This window comes from Anser cygnoides, chromosome 1, assembly GCF_040182565.1.
Source record: "Anser cygnoides isolate HZ-2024a breed goose chromosome 1, Taihu_goose_T2T_genome, whole genome shotgun sequence".
In the NCBI taxonomy this organism is placed as follows: Eukaryota; Metazoa; Chordata; class Aves; order Anseriformes; family Anatidae; genus Anser; species Anser cygnoides.
This window is the reverse complement of record NC_089873.1, coordinates 19,715,383-19,731,271: the sequence shown is the minus strand read 5'-3', so window position 1 is coordinate 19,731,271 and position 15,889 is coordinate 19,715,383. Positions and strand designations below refer to the sequence as shown.

General features: G+C 37.4%; 1 long non-coding RNA gene across 1 annotated transcript; it reads left to right on the top strand.

The window, feature by feature from the left end:
- The first annotated feature begins 1,151 nt into the window (after positions 1–1,151).
- LOC136789671 (uncharacterized) lies at positions 1,152–14,886 on the top strand. Its single transcript, XR_010828521.1, has 3 exons — positions 1,152–1,189; positions 7,299–7,425; positions 14,218–14,886. It is a non-coding gene; the product is annotated as an uncharacterized lncRNA (long non-coding RNA).
- The last annotated feature ends 1,003 nt before the right edge of the window (positions 14,887–15,889 follow it).

Sequence of the window (15,889 nt, the reverse complement as noted above, 5' to 3'; positions counted from 1 at the left end):
CGCTGCCGCTCCTTCACGGTCACTCTCTGCCCCTGCTCCACGTGGGGTCCCTCCCACGGGATGCCGTCCTTGCTGAACTGATCCTGCGTGGGCTTCCTACAGGCAGCAGCTCTTCAAGTACTGCTCCCACATGGCTCCGTACCACGGGGTCCGTCCCTCAGTAGCAAACTGCTCCAGCATGGGTCCCCCACGGGCAGCAGCTCCCCCCAGACTCCCTGCTCCTGTGTGGGCTCCTCTCCACGGGCTGCAGCTCCAGCCCGGGGCCTGCTCCTGCGGGGGCTCTCCATGGGCCTCAGCCTCGTCCAGGCCACATCCACCTGCTCCACCGGGGGCTCCTCCACGGGCTGCAGCGTGGAGATCTGCTCCGTGTGGGACCCATGGGCTGCAGGGGGACAGCCTGCTCCACCAGGGGCCTCTCCACAGGCCACAGGGGAACTGTTGCTTTGTGCCTGAGGCACCTCCTGCCCTCCTTCTGCACTGACCTTGGTGTCTGCAGGGCTGGTTCTCACTCCTCTCTCTCAGCTGCTGCTGTGCAGTAGTTTATTTCTCTTTCTTAAATATGCTCTTCCAGGGACGCAAACAACATCACTTATTGGCTTGGCTCTGGGCAGCTGTGGTTCTCTTTCGGATTCAACTGAAACTGTCCCTTATGTGACATGGGGCAGCTGCTGGACTCTTCTCACAGAGGCCACCCCTTCAGCCACCCACTACCAAAACCTTACCACATAAATCCAATAAAACTTCAAAAAGTGAGAATTTTTCAGAAAAGTCTCTGCCTCTTTGCTTTAATTCCTTGTCACAGAAATCTGCAAATAGAAATCCTGGACTTAGCTGAGCCTGCTGTCCTGGTTCCAGTTAGGACAGAGTTAATGTTCCCTCATAGTAGCTGGTAGGGTGCTATGTTTTGGATTAGGATGAGAAGAGCGCTGATAACATGCTGATGTTTTAATTGTTGCAGAGCAGTGTTTACACCAGGCCAAGGACTTTTCGGCTTCTCGCTCTGTCCTGCCAGCGAGCAGGCTGGGGGTGCAGCAGGAGCTGGGAGGGGACAGACCCAGGACAGCTGACCCAAACTGGCCAAAGGGGTATTCCATACCATCTGACGTCATGCTAAACAATATATAGGGGTGGCTGGCCGGGGTGGGGGGGCCGGCTGCTCGGGGATAGGCTGGGCATCGGTCAGCGGGTGGTGAGCAATTGCATTGTGCATCACTTGTTTTCTTACACATTATTATTGTTAATACTATTACCATTATCACTATTATTATTATTATTGTTATTATTATTTTCCTGTCTTAATAAACTGTCTTTATCTCAACTCACAGGCTTCACTTTCCCGTTTCTCTCCCCCCATCCCAGAGAGGGAGGGGGGAGGGTGAGCGAACGGCTGTGTGGTGTTTAGCTGCCAGCCGGGTTAAACCACAACACCTGCTGAAAGTAGTCTGTTACTATGCCTGTCTTTAAATATTTAGCAGCAGCATATGAAGCAGAATATTATCAGCAATCAATCCATTTTTATATTGGTTGGCAGAATGTACCAATCATGTGGTCTTAGAAAATAATATAACCCCCATATTATTCCTATTTAGATATTTCAGAGAAGAACTAGACATCTGAAGTTTAATCTTTAAAAATCACCTGAAGGTTAGGAGCAGTTTTTGCAATGTCCGCTCTCTCCATAAAGGAATATATATAATATATATATATTATATTACATATATATATATAATGTATATATATAATATATAAGCTGTACATGTGAACATTTTAGAGAAAGCAAAAATAGGCTGACAACTGAGGGAAAATCTTAAAAAGGAGATGATTTTACCTGTTGTTAACTGCAATGAAGAGAATTAACAATTTCAACAAAAGATAAGTCTGTTTAAAATTACACTTGACCACATAATAAAATAGTTTACATGTTATATATGAAATGAGAACGCACAAACTCTTCCTTTTCACAATGAAGGAGTAGAAACCAAGAATTGTATGTATAACAGTTTTAACTACGCTACTAATCTTTCAATGTCTGTATAATTTGGATCCAGACTAATAATGATTACTGTTAAGATTTCAATTATACTAACAATAATTTTTAGTTTTACACATCCATATTATAAACATATATATTCTTGGTTTTACATGTTTGTGTACATATATCTGCTTATACATATGCTATGTTTTCTTTTTGCCCATGAACAAGATTTTGACTGTAATAAAATAAACAAGTTCATTTGCAATTAGATACTGCTGAAGTACAATTAAAAATGCATACCAGCTGGAGACATCAGTTGCTTTGATTTTCAGTAGCATCTGGTAGAAAATAACTTTCTTATTTGCCTTAGCTTTATAATCTGCATAGTCCACACGCACTAGTCTGTTTACAGCCAAGTAATTATGTGGTGCCTACTGAAAAATATTTTCTTTTAATTATTTTTCTTGTTGTAACACTTAAGAGTTTTAAGCACGGACTTGGACCCTCTCAATACTTTCTATGCAAAAACTTAGCAAATGAGTCAGGAGATGGAAACAGGCTGCCAAGAGAGTGTCAAACTAACAATGGCAATGTTGGCCAGTAAGACAGAAAATGATTTTATGTATATTTAAGAGAATTAGGAGACATTTGATGTATTCCGGATAGGTGCATAAAGACAATCATTTTTCAGTCTTAGGGAAAATAATGTTTTACAATCCTAAATACAAGCAGCTTGAGAGCTGAGGTGCTTCTGTGTGCAACGTTATGCAGTCAAAACTGTATTGGTGAGGTTACAGAAAAAGAGAGGTACCATTTAAAAACAGTTTCAGTAAAGAGTGGTCCAAGCTGAAGATAATGTCTTGATTATTGACTGGATTATTAGACAGTTTGGTGCTTTTTTCCACAGTGATTGAGAAAGAAGAGAAGCTTCGGAACACAGAAATTATTTCTAGACATTGTATTCTAAATATGTAGTTTTGGCTATTGAAGAATAGCTTTGGCTACATTTACACTTCTCCAATTCAGAGACTCATCACAGAGTTCCACATTCTGTTCTGTTTTACTGCAAAGGGAGTAGGACATCCTGTATACTGTATTTTAAATATATTTTAATGTATTCAACGACATGGTATTGAGTCCTTACTTTGTTTGCAACATTCAAGAAGCATTAGATATTGTTTTCAATTAAATAACTGAAAACTGTAAATGCTTTCACCTTTGGTTTATTTTTTTCATAAAAAGGAATGTGAACATAAAGTATTAGAGAGCAAATACTCTCACAATTTTCTTAATAAGTAAATCCCAAAGTATAGGTAACCCCATTAAACTTTTAGTATCTCATAATCTGATCATTTATAAAAGGATAGCTCTTATACGTTTTTATAGAATCATTGAATGGTTTGGGTTGGAAGGGACCTTAAATATCATCTAGTTCCAACCCCCCTGCCATGGGCACTAGACCAGATTACCCAAAGCCCCAACTAACCTGGCCTTGAACACTTCCAGGGATGGGGCATCCACAGCTTCTCTGTTCAACCTGTTCCAGTGCCTCACCACCCCCATAATGAAGAATTACTTCATAATGTTGAATTTAAACCTACCCTCTTTTAGTTTAAAGCCATCACTCCTTGTCCTATCACAACACTCCTGAGTAAGAGTCCCTCCCCACCTTTCCTGTTGGCTCCCTTTAAGTACTGGAAGGCTGTTGTAAGGTCTCCCTGGAGCCATCCCTCCTCCAGGCTGTAAAACCCCAACTACAACAGCCTTTTTTCATAAGAGCTATACTACATCTGTCTCGCTATCCTTGAGGCCCTCCTCTGGACTCTCTCTAATATGTCCATGTCTTTCTTATGCTGGGGGCTCCAGAGCTGAATGCAGTACTCCAGGTAGGGTCTCACAAGAATGGAGAATTATTCTATACTTTATTTCAAAAGTGGAAGAAAACACCAGAGTTTATTTCTCTTGCTTCATATATCTGTAAGCTTCAAAGTAAAGGACTAACTTAGGATCTGTATTATGTTAAAATTAATTTATGTGAAATATACCTAGAAATGAATCTATTTCATTCATTCAAAAAGAAGTCAGTTATGACAACACAGATTATTGCTTGTGTCAGATACCCTATCTGTTCACTCTGCAGTCTAACACTTTAACAAGAAGTTAACTTACTCATTCACCTTTCTAGCTTACATTAAAGTCCATCGTAGGAACCTTAAGAGGTTACTTCTTTCCTTTTAAAGATGTTACATGTGACCTACCACTATAGTTACATGAGACCACAGATATAAAACCTTTAACAAGCCAGAGCAAAGTTTGAAAGGGAAGCTTTTATAGGATAAAAAAAAAAAAAAAAAAAAGTTAGTATGAATACTGTCCATTTGGAAAGAGATACAAAACTCATGTATTTGATTTCTTTTCTAATAATTTATTTCTGACAAGCACATATGACTCTGAAACTGATCCACTCAGATACAAAATCAAAAATCCTATAAACCAGTTCTACACACTTGTATAGGCTAGAAAAGAACAAAGAAGTAGGTTAACAAAGGGTGGAACAAGTCTGTTGGGAAAAATTCTTACAAGGATTTCCAGCTTGCCCTTTACAAAAATATTGCATACCATTTTTTCCCCTATTTTATATTCCTGGGAATACATATGCATATACACATACAATAGTAAAGAATATAGCTTTTCTTATTTAAACTAATTTTTTTTTTCTTGTTTTAATTATGATTAATCTAGGAAGAATTCTATTTACATTGGAAAGAAAATTCAAGTAGTAATGAAAATGCTTTGTTACTTTTATACAAGCCTTAAAGATGATCTAGCAAACATTCTCCTAATCTATATCACAACCATTCCCAAACAGCAGATATGAAGGATGAAAATTAACAGAACATAAAGGACAGGAGAGTTGAAAGAATAAAAGTCAGGACCAGAAAGAGAATGAGGAAAGTCCAGAGAAGACAGTTCCGTAGATAGAATTTCTTTTAGATGCTTTAGTGTTCTGATACATTCAAATAATTCAAATCATTCAAAAGGGAGTTAAAAGGAGGATTTTGTATAGGGAGACTTACAAAACTAAAAGAACTTAATACTTGAGAATTTCACTGTGGTAAATAAGGATTAAACCTGAAAGATAGACTTAGAGATGGAAAGCAGAAAATGCAAAAGAATACAGAGCTTTTGAAAGTCAATAATAGAACAGATACACCAATAATTTGGTGGGTAAAACAAGAACTAAACACTACTGAGAAAAAAGATTACAAATCCAGCCATGTGCCTGCAGCTACATCAAGAATTAATACAATATTCCTTCAGTGAAAGAATTAACTACAGTTCTTAAAGTAAGTGAATTTGAAACATGCTCTAAAGAACCTCATGAACCTGTGGAAGGTTCAGTAGAAATGCAGGGAGGACACTTTATAATGAACAATTTCTGTAGCCTTAGAACTGCATGATTGAGACCTGCGTCTACCGACACTCTACTATTATCCAGGGACAACTAGTTATATTTCACATTTTCTCTTTGAAACCTTTACTTGTGAGGCAGCCAGTAATGACAAATCTTAACAATAAAACTGTTTTATGTCCCTGAGGAGGAGGTGAGCTAGGTCAGAAACCTGAAGACTCAGACACTTAGTAAAGCTTTCAAGTCAAAAACAAGCAGCATGCCTAGTACTAAGACCCAACAAATTTACTATTACAAGCTCCCTGTGATACCAAGTGGGCAATCCAACAGTGGTAAATATGTCTAGAAGTCAAGAGGAATTGGAACAGAAAACACTGGCTATTGTCAGTGACTAGTGTCAAGTAGAAAAGAAGTTTTTGATTTTTCTCCTTATGGAATTCAATACTATTCAATGCAACTTAGATAAGCACTACCAGCTGGAAGCTAATTACATTCAACTGAACCTAATTATTCAAAACCCCTTAATTAGAGGGGAAGCTATTGCTGTTAAGGAGACACAAGTGTATTGGGATAAAAAGAGGGTAAAGTATTTTAAAGCTATATATGTGTTACCCTGTATTTGTTATGTATTGTTTTTGTTAAATATTGTTGCTATTCCTTCTGCTTCTGAAAGTACTGTTAAAACCATTCTATGTTCATTATTTCTCTACAGGGGGAGAAAAATAAAATAATAATTTAAAAAATCATAGCATTTCCTTATATATTCAGATTTATCCACAACTGAACTAGTAATTTTAAATTGGGATGTTAAGAGCAGCCTCCTCATATAGTGGTTCTGGTAATCCCTCTTGGAATCCCATTGGCACTATGCCTGAGGACCAGGGGTCTCTGCCCAGGCTGGGGGATGCTGCTGCCACAACCCTCTGTTCCCCTGCAATATTTGCATGAGGAACTGGGAATGAAAGAGTGAGGTTAAGCCTGGAAATAATAGGGGTAGGAGAAAGCATTGTTTTAATTTGCCCTTGTTTCTCACCAGCCAAGCCTTTTTTAAATTGGCAGTAAACTAATTTCCCCCAAGTGGAGTCTTTTTCAGCTGTGATGATAATTGTTAATTAGTCTCCCTGTCCTTATCTTTACCTGTGAGCTTTTTCTGGCTAATTTTCTTTCTTTGTCCTGTTGAAGAGGGGGTATGAGACAATGGTTGGGTGGATGTCTGGCAGCCAGCCGAGGCAATCCACCATAGTCACTAAGACACTCAAGAACTGCAGAAGTGTTTGACCACTTTCTATCCACCCTCATAGACTGTTACGGGTGAAATTATATACTTTACTCATAATAGGGAAGCAGCAATACATATATTGATATGATGTAGTAGTCTAACAAAGCTTAGTTGTAATTAAGACAGCAACTTAGCCAGATTTGAGATGGCAAGTTGCTCCTGATTATTTACTGTATAGAGTACAGGGTAAGTCAGATGAGTCAGGAAGACCCTCCTTTTCAGTCACAAGGTGCAGAGTGGACCCTGCTTGTTTTCCAAACTCCTTGAACAGAAGAGGTAATGGTGTGGCTGAATCCACTTCTAGTCCCAGATTTGGTCAGTGGTTCATAGCTAAGGGTTATATGTACACAATCAAAGATATAATTTTAGTGAGTCTCTCAAATTTTAGCAAGCTATTAATTACTTTTTAAGGATCTGTTGTATCAAGGTATCTCTCATAAGGAGTGACCGCAGCAGGTGTGACCTTGAGAGGTGTCCCAACTCAAGGGGAAATCCTGCTGTGCATCCAGCTGCTGTGCAGAAGAGCTCAGAGGGCTCTTAGCCCATTGGCTTGCTATTTATTGGGTAAGATAATGGACTAATAGTAATTTGTTGTTGTTGTTTTTGTGTGTCTGTGCTCCATTGGCCCTCAGCTGCTGAACAAGATGTCTGTCTGTCAGTTTCTCCAGCACCCAGCTTGAGCCAATATTGTGGTCACTATTTGGCTGAGCAAGGCCTTGGCTGCAATGACCAGCCAGCAAGGCAACGGCCAGACCAAAGGTGAGAAGTGTGTCTGTAGGGGGAAACACCTTCACAGAGGTTTTCAAGATCAAACAGGTTAAAACTCTGTGCAACCTTCTCTGACTTCGTAGTTGAGATTTAAACATTAGGTTTTACCTGGGATCTTCTTTGAGTCCCTCCCAACTAGAATTGTTCCCTAACTCTATGATAATTCATATGTTTTCTGTTCAAAGCAAGATTATAGTCAGGAGACTTTAATAACAAGAGCCAGGCTCAATCGAATTTTAACAAATACTCTGAAATCATCCAGTCACCTGTTCTGGAAAAATAAGAAATATCTCAAAAATTTGATTGGAGATACAGTGTTATAAAGGAATGTTTAAATCTTAGAATTTAGTTTCAATCAGAGTTAGATGTCATCTGCTTAATATTCTAAAAATGTGTCAAAAATAGATTTGTAACAGAAAAATGTGACTGGAGTGGCTCATCATGTCAGCTTGCCAATATGGTGATTATAATAGGTATTACCTAGAAGGAAGATCGTAAAGACCATTACAAACCCAAATTTATGACAAGCCACAGAACATCTGCATACCCTCTAACAAATATAAGGCCTTTAATGTCACTGGTGGTCTGCTTAGATGTTTTCAGAGAGACTGTCAGTTTCCAAAGTCCGTTTGTGAAAGATAGCTCTAATAAATGATGAAGCACAGCAAAAGAGTCCACAGATATTTGCTACTCTTATCAGTCAGGAAATTGCTTCTCGATCTGAGATCAGAGGAGTTTAAAGAGTTAATTCTCTACACTGTGCATTTTCACATTATTTTTGAAGTCACATACAACGGTCTTCAGCGACCCTTCCAAGTTAATATGTAAAAGCTCTACTATATAATGTTTTGAGTCCTCTTTACTATTGTTTGTGCATATATGTAGTGTGTTAATCCTTACCATATTAGTGTTCCTGTATTCTTCTGATGCCAAACAATAAAGGGTTATATTTTTAAAATCATTTTATATAAAACATTACTCTTCAAGAACCTGATTTCAGTACAGGGCTGTGTTCAAAATAATATCAGGAGATCCAACAAATGTGATCTTATGCCTGATTTTATTTAGGCCTCATAATTATTTTTCATGTTTGGAAACTGTAGCTTACTTGAATTTGTAATGCTGATTTCACAGTTCAGTAAAAAAGGATATGCAAATTCTGGTAATAAAAGTAGCATTAGAAAATTGCCATGTCCTCCTAGCCTGTTAAAATCTTCTGGAATAAAATGGGAGGCGTAATTCAATATGAACTGCGCAAAGAACAAAGGTTTTATCTTAAATTGGTCTGAAAAAGAAAAAGTAATGATTAACGACAATAGTAATCTATGAGACCTTTATTATCAGAAATTCATAAAATAAGAAAAGGTAATTGAGTTACTAATTGTTATATTTTTTTAATTTAAATTATTTTTCTGAAGACTATTAATTAAAACTGAAATTAAACCTGCACTGAGACTTCTTTGAATTGCCAAGAGCAACTGCAAGGAGTTGAGTCCTTCAGCAGCCAGTTGTATCTGGACCACACGTGCACTCCATCAAACATACCCTTTTTACAGATCTAAGTTAAGTGAGGAACAACTTTACTTGAGGAAGCAGACCCAGGCCTAGAAAAAAACAGTGCTAAAGTTAGTTAATTCTTTTTTTAATTCTATTACCGTACATTCTGAATATATTCAGTAATGCTAACAACATCCAGAGGCTGAGTACTTCAGGGAGGACAGTGGAGCTACTTTCAGCATTACCTTGAAGATCTGTCCTCACCACAGCAGACAAGAGCAATACATGGTTCATCACATTGTCCTCTTGGACAGATTATGAATGTCTATTGTACTTTCTTTCTTTGCAAAATTTAAAAATGAGGGAGTTAAACATGTTCAACTTAGTATAGATAGTTATGTATTATGTCTGGTAATCTCCCATGCATGTTGGTCAATAGTATCTAAACTGAAAAAATCAACATTACATGGGCGGGGGAGAGAAGGGGAGAGAGGGCACAATAAAAATAGTCTCCTCTGCAAGACTTTTTACATGGATAATATTGTGGTTTTATAAAATAGATCTTTCTTACCCTCCCCCCAGCCTTCTTGAGATAAAAACAATTTACCAATTTTAAGATTACTTATCTTTTCTCACAAACATCCTTGAGAACATGTAAAACAAAATGCATGATACTTGCTAGAAGAAAGTCATTCAACTGTGTTATCAATCAGTTGTTTCAGTGTGACAGTTAATAACTGTCCATAAAATTAAAGTAAGTAGATATAGGCATGAAATAAGAAGATTCATATAAATATGTAAGTTATCTCAAAAGTTAAAAATATCTAAGGCACGGGATTTTTCAATATAATGAAGGTTTTCTGTTAGTGCCCCTGCAGTTTAAATGAACTAGTTCTCATCAAGAGTGTCAAACATTTCTCTGTTATCCACATCTGAATTATTCACTGCATCTTGTTTGCTATTCTGTGATTCTGTGATTCTCCTCTGAGAATATTTATGTCACTCTACTCTCATAGCCAGAAACACCACTTAGTCAGCAGCATAGCTGAGTGATTGCATAGAACCACAAATTTTAATAATGGATTATACAAGCTAACTTGTTCTTAATATTGGCATAAAAATAATTCCTCTAAATCTCCAAATGCATTTCTAAAAACTTTTGAAAGGTCCATGAGAAAGCTGTTAGCATAAAAGCCAATATTTATTTATTTATTCATTTTTTTTTATTGAGAAAAAGTTAAACTAAAGAGAAAATAAAAGAGATCAAGTTATTTCAGCCTATTGCTACAAGGCTCTACATTTTTTTTTCATTTGGTGACTTTGTACAGAACATTTACCCCCCAGGTTTTACCGGATCCCAGTTTTGAGCAGACGACATCTGCGTTTTCAGTTCTTAATGGTATAGAGTGAATTCACCTAGAAACAACCCCTTAAACTCCCCCAGATCTTATTGTCTTCTTTAAGCTTTCCTCTTCATCATATCATTCTTGTATATGTTGATGACTTAATGAGTGTGTAAATGACAGTCATTGCATATACAAAATAAATGTTCAGCCAAATACGAATAACTGTGTCCTTCATGTTCTCTTGTTCTCTATAGTCTCCTTGTAGCTACTTTGCTACTGAATTAAAAAGTATCTGGAGTAAAAAGAAAAAAAAAAAAAAAGGTGAATTGTCAAGCCACTTTTATATATATATATATATATATATATACTATATATATTTAAGTGTTTAGTATTCTGCAGTCATACTATCACCTTCCCAAAACACTACATTATTTCAGTAACCTCCAGGCTAAATAAAGTTTACTCAGGGTCATGGCCTTTAATGAATTCCCTGGACATCCTTCAAGACTTATTGAATATATTAAAATGCATGCCTTACCTACAAACATAAATACTTTACCATGAAGTGGAATTCCTCCTCTTAAATGATAGGAAGGAAATTAATTAAGATCATTTTACAATTTTTGCAGTGCAGTGCTCCATTTTTCTGTCAGCTTCTCTGTGATATTAAAGATCAAAACAACAGAACTGTGCACTTGGGAATACAGATTATCTTTTTTAATGAAGGAGTCATGCCTGAGTTAAAAAAAAAAAAAAATCTCTACATTAAAACAGGAATTTTAACTCATATTTTCATAAATATTTGAGTGAAGAAAACTTTTGATATAAAGCAAAATATTTTTTTTCAGTGGAATATTTAAATCTTTATAATGCATCATGAAATGCAACAATAGTTTCATACTTTATACTTCATGAATATTGCCTTGAGTTCATGAAATTTGGAAATATTTATTGAAATGAATGTCTAGAACTACGAGCTAGTGATCTTACCCTGACATTTAAATGCTTTCCAGAAAAGCTATTTATATCTCCAATGTGCCAGAAGTCTCAGGGAAAATATTAGATGCCATTTTTAGCTGTTAGATATAAAGCATACAATACATTTATAATTCTAAGAGTGTTTTTTCTGTCTATTAATGTTCCCCATGTTCCCCCATGACCATCAAAAGTTTTGAAAACCTGTCATAATAATGGAGATGATCAAACAAATTAGATTTCTGAATATGTAGATATGAATTATTAATAATGTCAAAAACAATGATCACCGTTGTCACATCTGGGCTCTCAATACAAATTGCATCGAACCAATATGTACAATGCCTAATATCACAGGCAGCCTTTTCATTGCCTTCAAGGAATATGTAAGGTTTTTCTTCTCATATTCAATTTTCATTTGGTGGTATCTTATGATATTAAGATCTCTTGCTACAAGTGATTAGCAATAATCCAAATCTAGCTTGTTAAAGATGCATGGTATAATGTTAAATTCTGTTTTGTTGCCAGATGCCCCAAACAGAATATTTTGGGCACCACTGGCTGGAAGGAATGTAAACTGTGGCACACACTGTTTTCTTATGATGTAACCAAGATTACTGAGGAAGAAACTGTGATGAGGTTACTCCTACAAAATGAAAGTATCTGAAGCTACTTCTGCACTTCCTCCTAGCACAGCTTCTCTGAGGGGTTTCTGCTAGCTACTCTCATTCTCATCTCTCTTGCATATAGATAACCTTGTGACTTCACCCAAATGGATGGCTAAACTACACAAAACCTCTCTATCACTCCCCCTCCTCAATGGGGGGGGGGAGGGTTGGGGGTTGCTGGGGGTGGTGGTGGTGAGAAACTATGATGGGAAAGAAGAAAGCCTGAAGGTTGAGATAAGGATAATTTAATTAAAGAGAAAAGAAAGAGGGGAAAAAAAAGTGTGGAAGCGAAGAGAGAGAAAAAAAAACAATCATTCTCTACTTCCCATCAATGAGCAATGTTCAGCCACATCTTGGGAATCAAGGCAGCAATACGCATATTGATTGTTTGGGAGGACAGACTTTTTCATAACAAGAGCCTTTTCCTTCTCCTTTACCAGCGTTTCTTGCTGAGTATGACACCATGTGGTAAGGAATATCACTTTGGCTGGTTTAGGTCAGCTGCCCTGGTGATGTCCCCTCTCCACTTCTTACTCCTCCCCCACCCCTACTGGCTGAGGGAGTAGGGGGTGGAGGTTGGAGAGAGTCTTGATGTTGCACTAGCTCTGCTCAATAACAGACAAAATATTGGTGTGATATCAATGCTGTTCTAGGTACAAGTGCAGAGCACAACACTCTATGGACTGCTGTGGGGAAAGTTAATATCCCAGCCAGACCCAGTACAAACCTGCACAAATTGGTCTCTTAGTTGTGCTATCAGACTTTGCAGGGTAGAGGTTTTAATGTAGTTTCTTATTATGTAAAAATTTGATTTACCTATGTTCATGAAAATCTACAGTTTCTAGTACAGTATTCAGTCAAGTACTTTGACACAAACCTATGGAGGGAAGAAAGTCAATAACTGCATGTCTATATGTATGAGTGTTGAGGTCTAAGATAAAAGTGAAAGTGAAAATCTACTGGTATGTTAAGTTACACAACATTTTTACTCTTTCAGAACAACACTTAGCAACATAAGCAACTTCCAAAACCATCAGCAAAACTTATTAGCTCCCGAAGGCAGAATTTGAGAGCATGTCTTTGATGTTTCAATTAAATAGTGGGGGATTAATTTTCAAAATACTTGTGTTTTTTAGACTTGAGTGAAATGGAAATCCTGCATAAGCAGGGTTTTCCATCCATTGGAAGTTCATTCCAATCTTGATTGTGCTCAAAAAATTCAGATTCAAAGAGTGTATCTAAAATATGTTTAGAATGAACTGGAGTATTATTCATTCATTCATCAATTTTCATATGAAAAAACTTCTGGAACTGCATCTTGGTCAGCCAAGACTTTGAACAGTTTTAATGAATACAGTGAAAAATTTGGAACTTGAGATAAGCCTTTGAGTTGTTACCAAATGTTGTCAATGTCTTTCCGCTGTTTGTGTTTAAACAGAGTATGTCAACCAGTTGGTACATAGGTTGAAGATATTTGACCCACTGAAGATCCAGGTTATTGATTGGGCCTGACCTCCTGACAGATATTTTTCTCTCATCTGCAAGAACACAAGAAAGATAAGACAACACAACACATTTGTTTTGCTGAAATTTCCTAGGAATTATACAATTAGGAAAACACTGATAGCTATGGCTCTGTCTATGAAGAGAATATGTTTGAAACAAGACTTCTCAAAGCTGCAGATGACTGAAATCCTCAGGAAATATACTTCTTATTATTGATAAAGTGTTATTTAGAGCTCCATGGATAGATAAATACAAGAGAACAAAGCCCTGAGGACAGATTCTCGGCTAACATAAATTAGTATACTTCCATTGTCCTTAATAAGATTAGGTCAGTTTCCACAAGTCAAGGATCTGCACAGTGTTACATTAACATTAACTGATGATGTTACTTCAACAAGTGTAATAAGAGCTGTTCATACTGCTTTAGAGTTAAATTTTCTTCTTGTACACTAACATGTTTCCAGTGATTTTAGGAAAGAATAATTTTTTATTCTAATTGCCAGACTTGTTTAATCCTGGAGCATTTGTTACTATAGCTGCATGTATTTTTAGTATAATATCGAAGCTGAGGGGCATAATTTAATTACATGATCACATGCTAGGTCAGTGTCTTTTTCCTTTAGGGTAATGGTATTTTCATAATTAATTTATGCTAGCAACTGTGAAGCTGCATATATTTTAAAGATTGACTGTTTTGTAAGTAAATTTCTTAAACAATGAAATTTTGTCTTAAGACAAAAAAGCTGTTAAAATATAAATCATTAATTTGGTTTATTTCTTTGTGTCCACAGGGGCCATATAATCTCTTAACAATTGTGTTACAGATCACCATGGGAGTACTGCCTTTGGACAATAGAATATTGCACAAGAGATTTTTCATATTGCTATAGAAGAAGAGAAGAACAGATGGCTGTATTTTAAAAGTGGACAGACATAGAAATAATAAGTAATACCACTTTGAATATTGATAGAGTCTTACCTGTATATTTAAAAACTGAGAGGTAAGGAGGAAGCTCCCAATTTTAGTTAGAGTTGCAAACTTAAAGTTTCCTGCTACACCTATTTCCTAAGTGATCCAGGGGTCACAACAGTAGTTTCAGCATGTGAACAACATTGGGGTGGCTGTGAAATGCTAAACTTATTTTATGCTTTGAGGTTACCAAATGGAGTTCTAATGTTTACTGCGTTTTGTGTAAATGATTGTTTCTTTTGTGAAGAATGACTGTGGCTTTCAATCTTTGGAATGGTTTAGAGAACAATTGAAGTGTAATCTGTTTTTGAAAATGTTAGCAACTGAGTTAGGATTCAGAATATATCTTATACTCAACTGACTATACCCATTGAGAAATAATGGATTATAAACATTTTGTCAGTGTAAATAAATAAAAAGTTTAATCAAAAGCAATTATTGAGTTGTGCAGTTAAAAATATCATATAACGTTTCCCCAAGTTGTACTATATGTCCATACATAAAACACTGAGGAATTCAAATGTGATACACTTTACATTCCTAAGCATCTTCTCTTTCAAAACCTTTTTTCAAACTACATGCTGTGCAATTCCTCCAGTATTTCTGTACTCTCAGAAGAATGAACAGGGAAAATACATAGATCAAAAAGGGGGCACACAGCTCTCCAGAGAGCAATTAGTGATCATTTGCATAGTCTCTACAATCCAAATGTGAAATAAAAGCCATGTGTACCAACTGATGGTTGAATTCTGCTTTATCAAAATGTTAGGAAAATACAGTTTCTCAGAAGAGAGAAGGTCAGTATGAGTAGTTCCACTTTTGAGGACATCACTTCTAATATTCTATGTTTATTCTATGCATATCTGCATTTCAGGTGTATATGTATATTTTTCAACACTTATTAATGAAAACAGAGACATTTTCACCTGTATCGGTCTTCAACCTTTCCACTTCCTTGTTCTGGATAAGTATTTTAGGATGAAATTTACAGATATCTTTTCAAAATTCATAGCAAAAATTCAAAATGATAAGCAGATTATTCTCAGAATAAACCCTCCCCTTTTACTAGTTAGCTAATTAAATTTATCTTTGTGGAACATTTCCCAGATTTCCCTTTATCAAGGAACTAGATTCCCTTCCCTGGCCTTCCCTTCCCTGGCCTTCCCTGGCCTGGCCTTCCCTGGCCTTCCCTGGCCTGGCCTTCCCTGGCCTGGCCTTCCCTGGCCTGGCCTTCCCTGGCCTGGCCTTCCCTGGCCTGGCCTTCCCTGGCCTTCCCTTCCCTGGCCTTCCCTTCCCTGGCCTTCCCTTCCCTGGCCTTCCCTGGCCTTCCCTGGCCTTCCCTTCCCTTCCCTGGCCTTCCCTGGCCTTCCCTGGCCTTCCCTGGCCTTCCCTGGCCTGGCCTTCCCTGGCCTGGCCTTCCCTGGCCTGGCCTTCCCTGGCCTTCCCTTCCCTGGCCTTCCCTGGCCTTCCCTTCCCTGGCCTTCCCTGGCCTT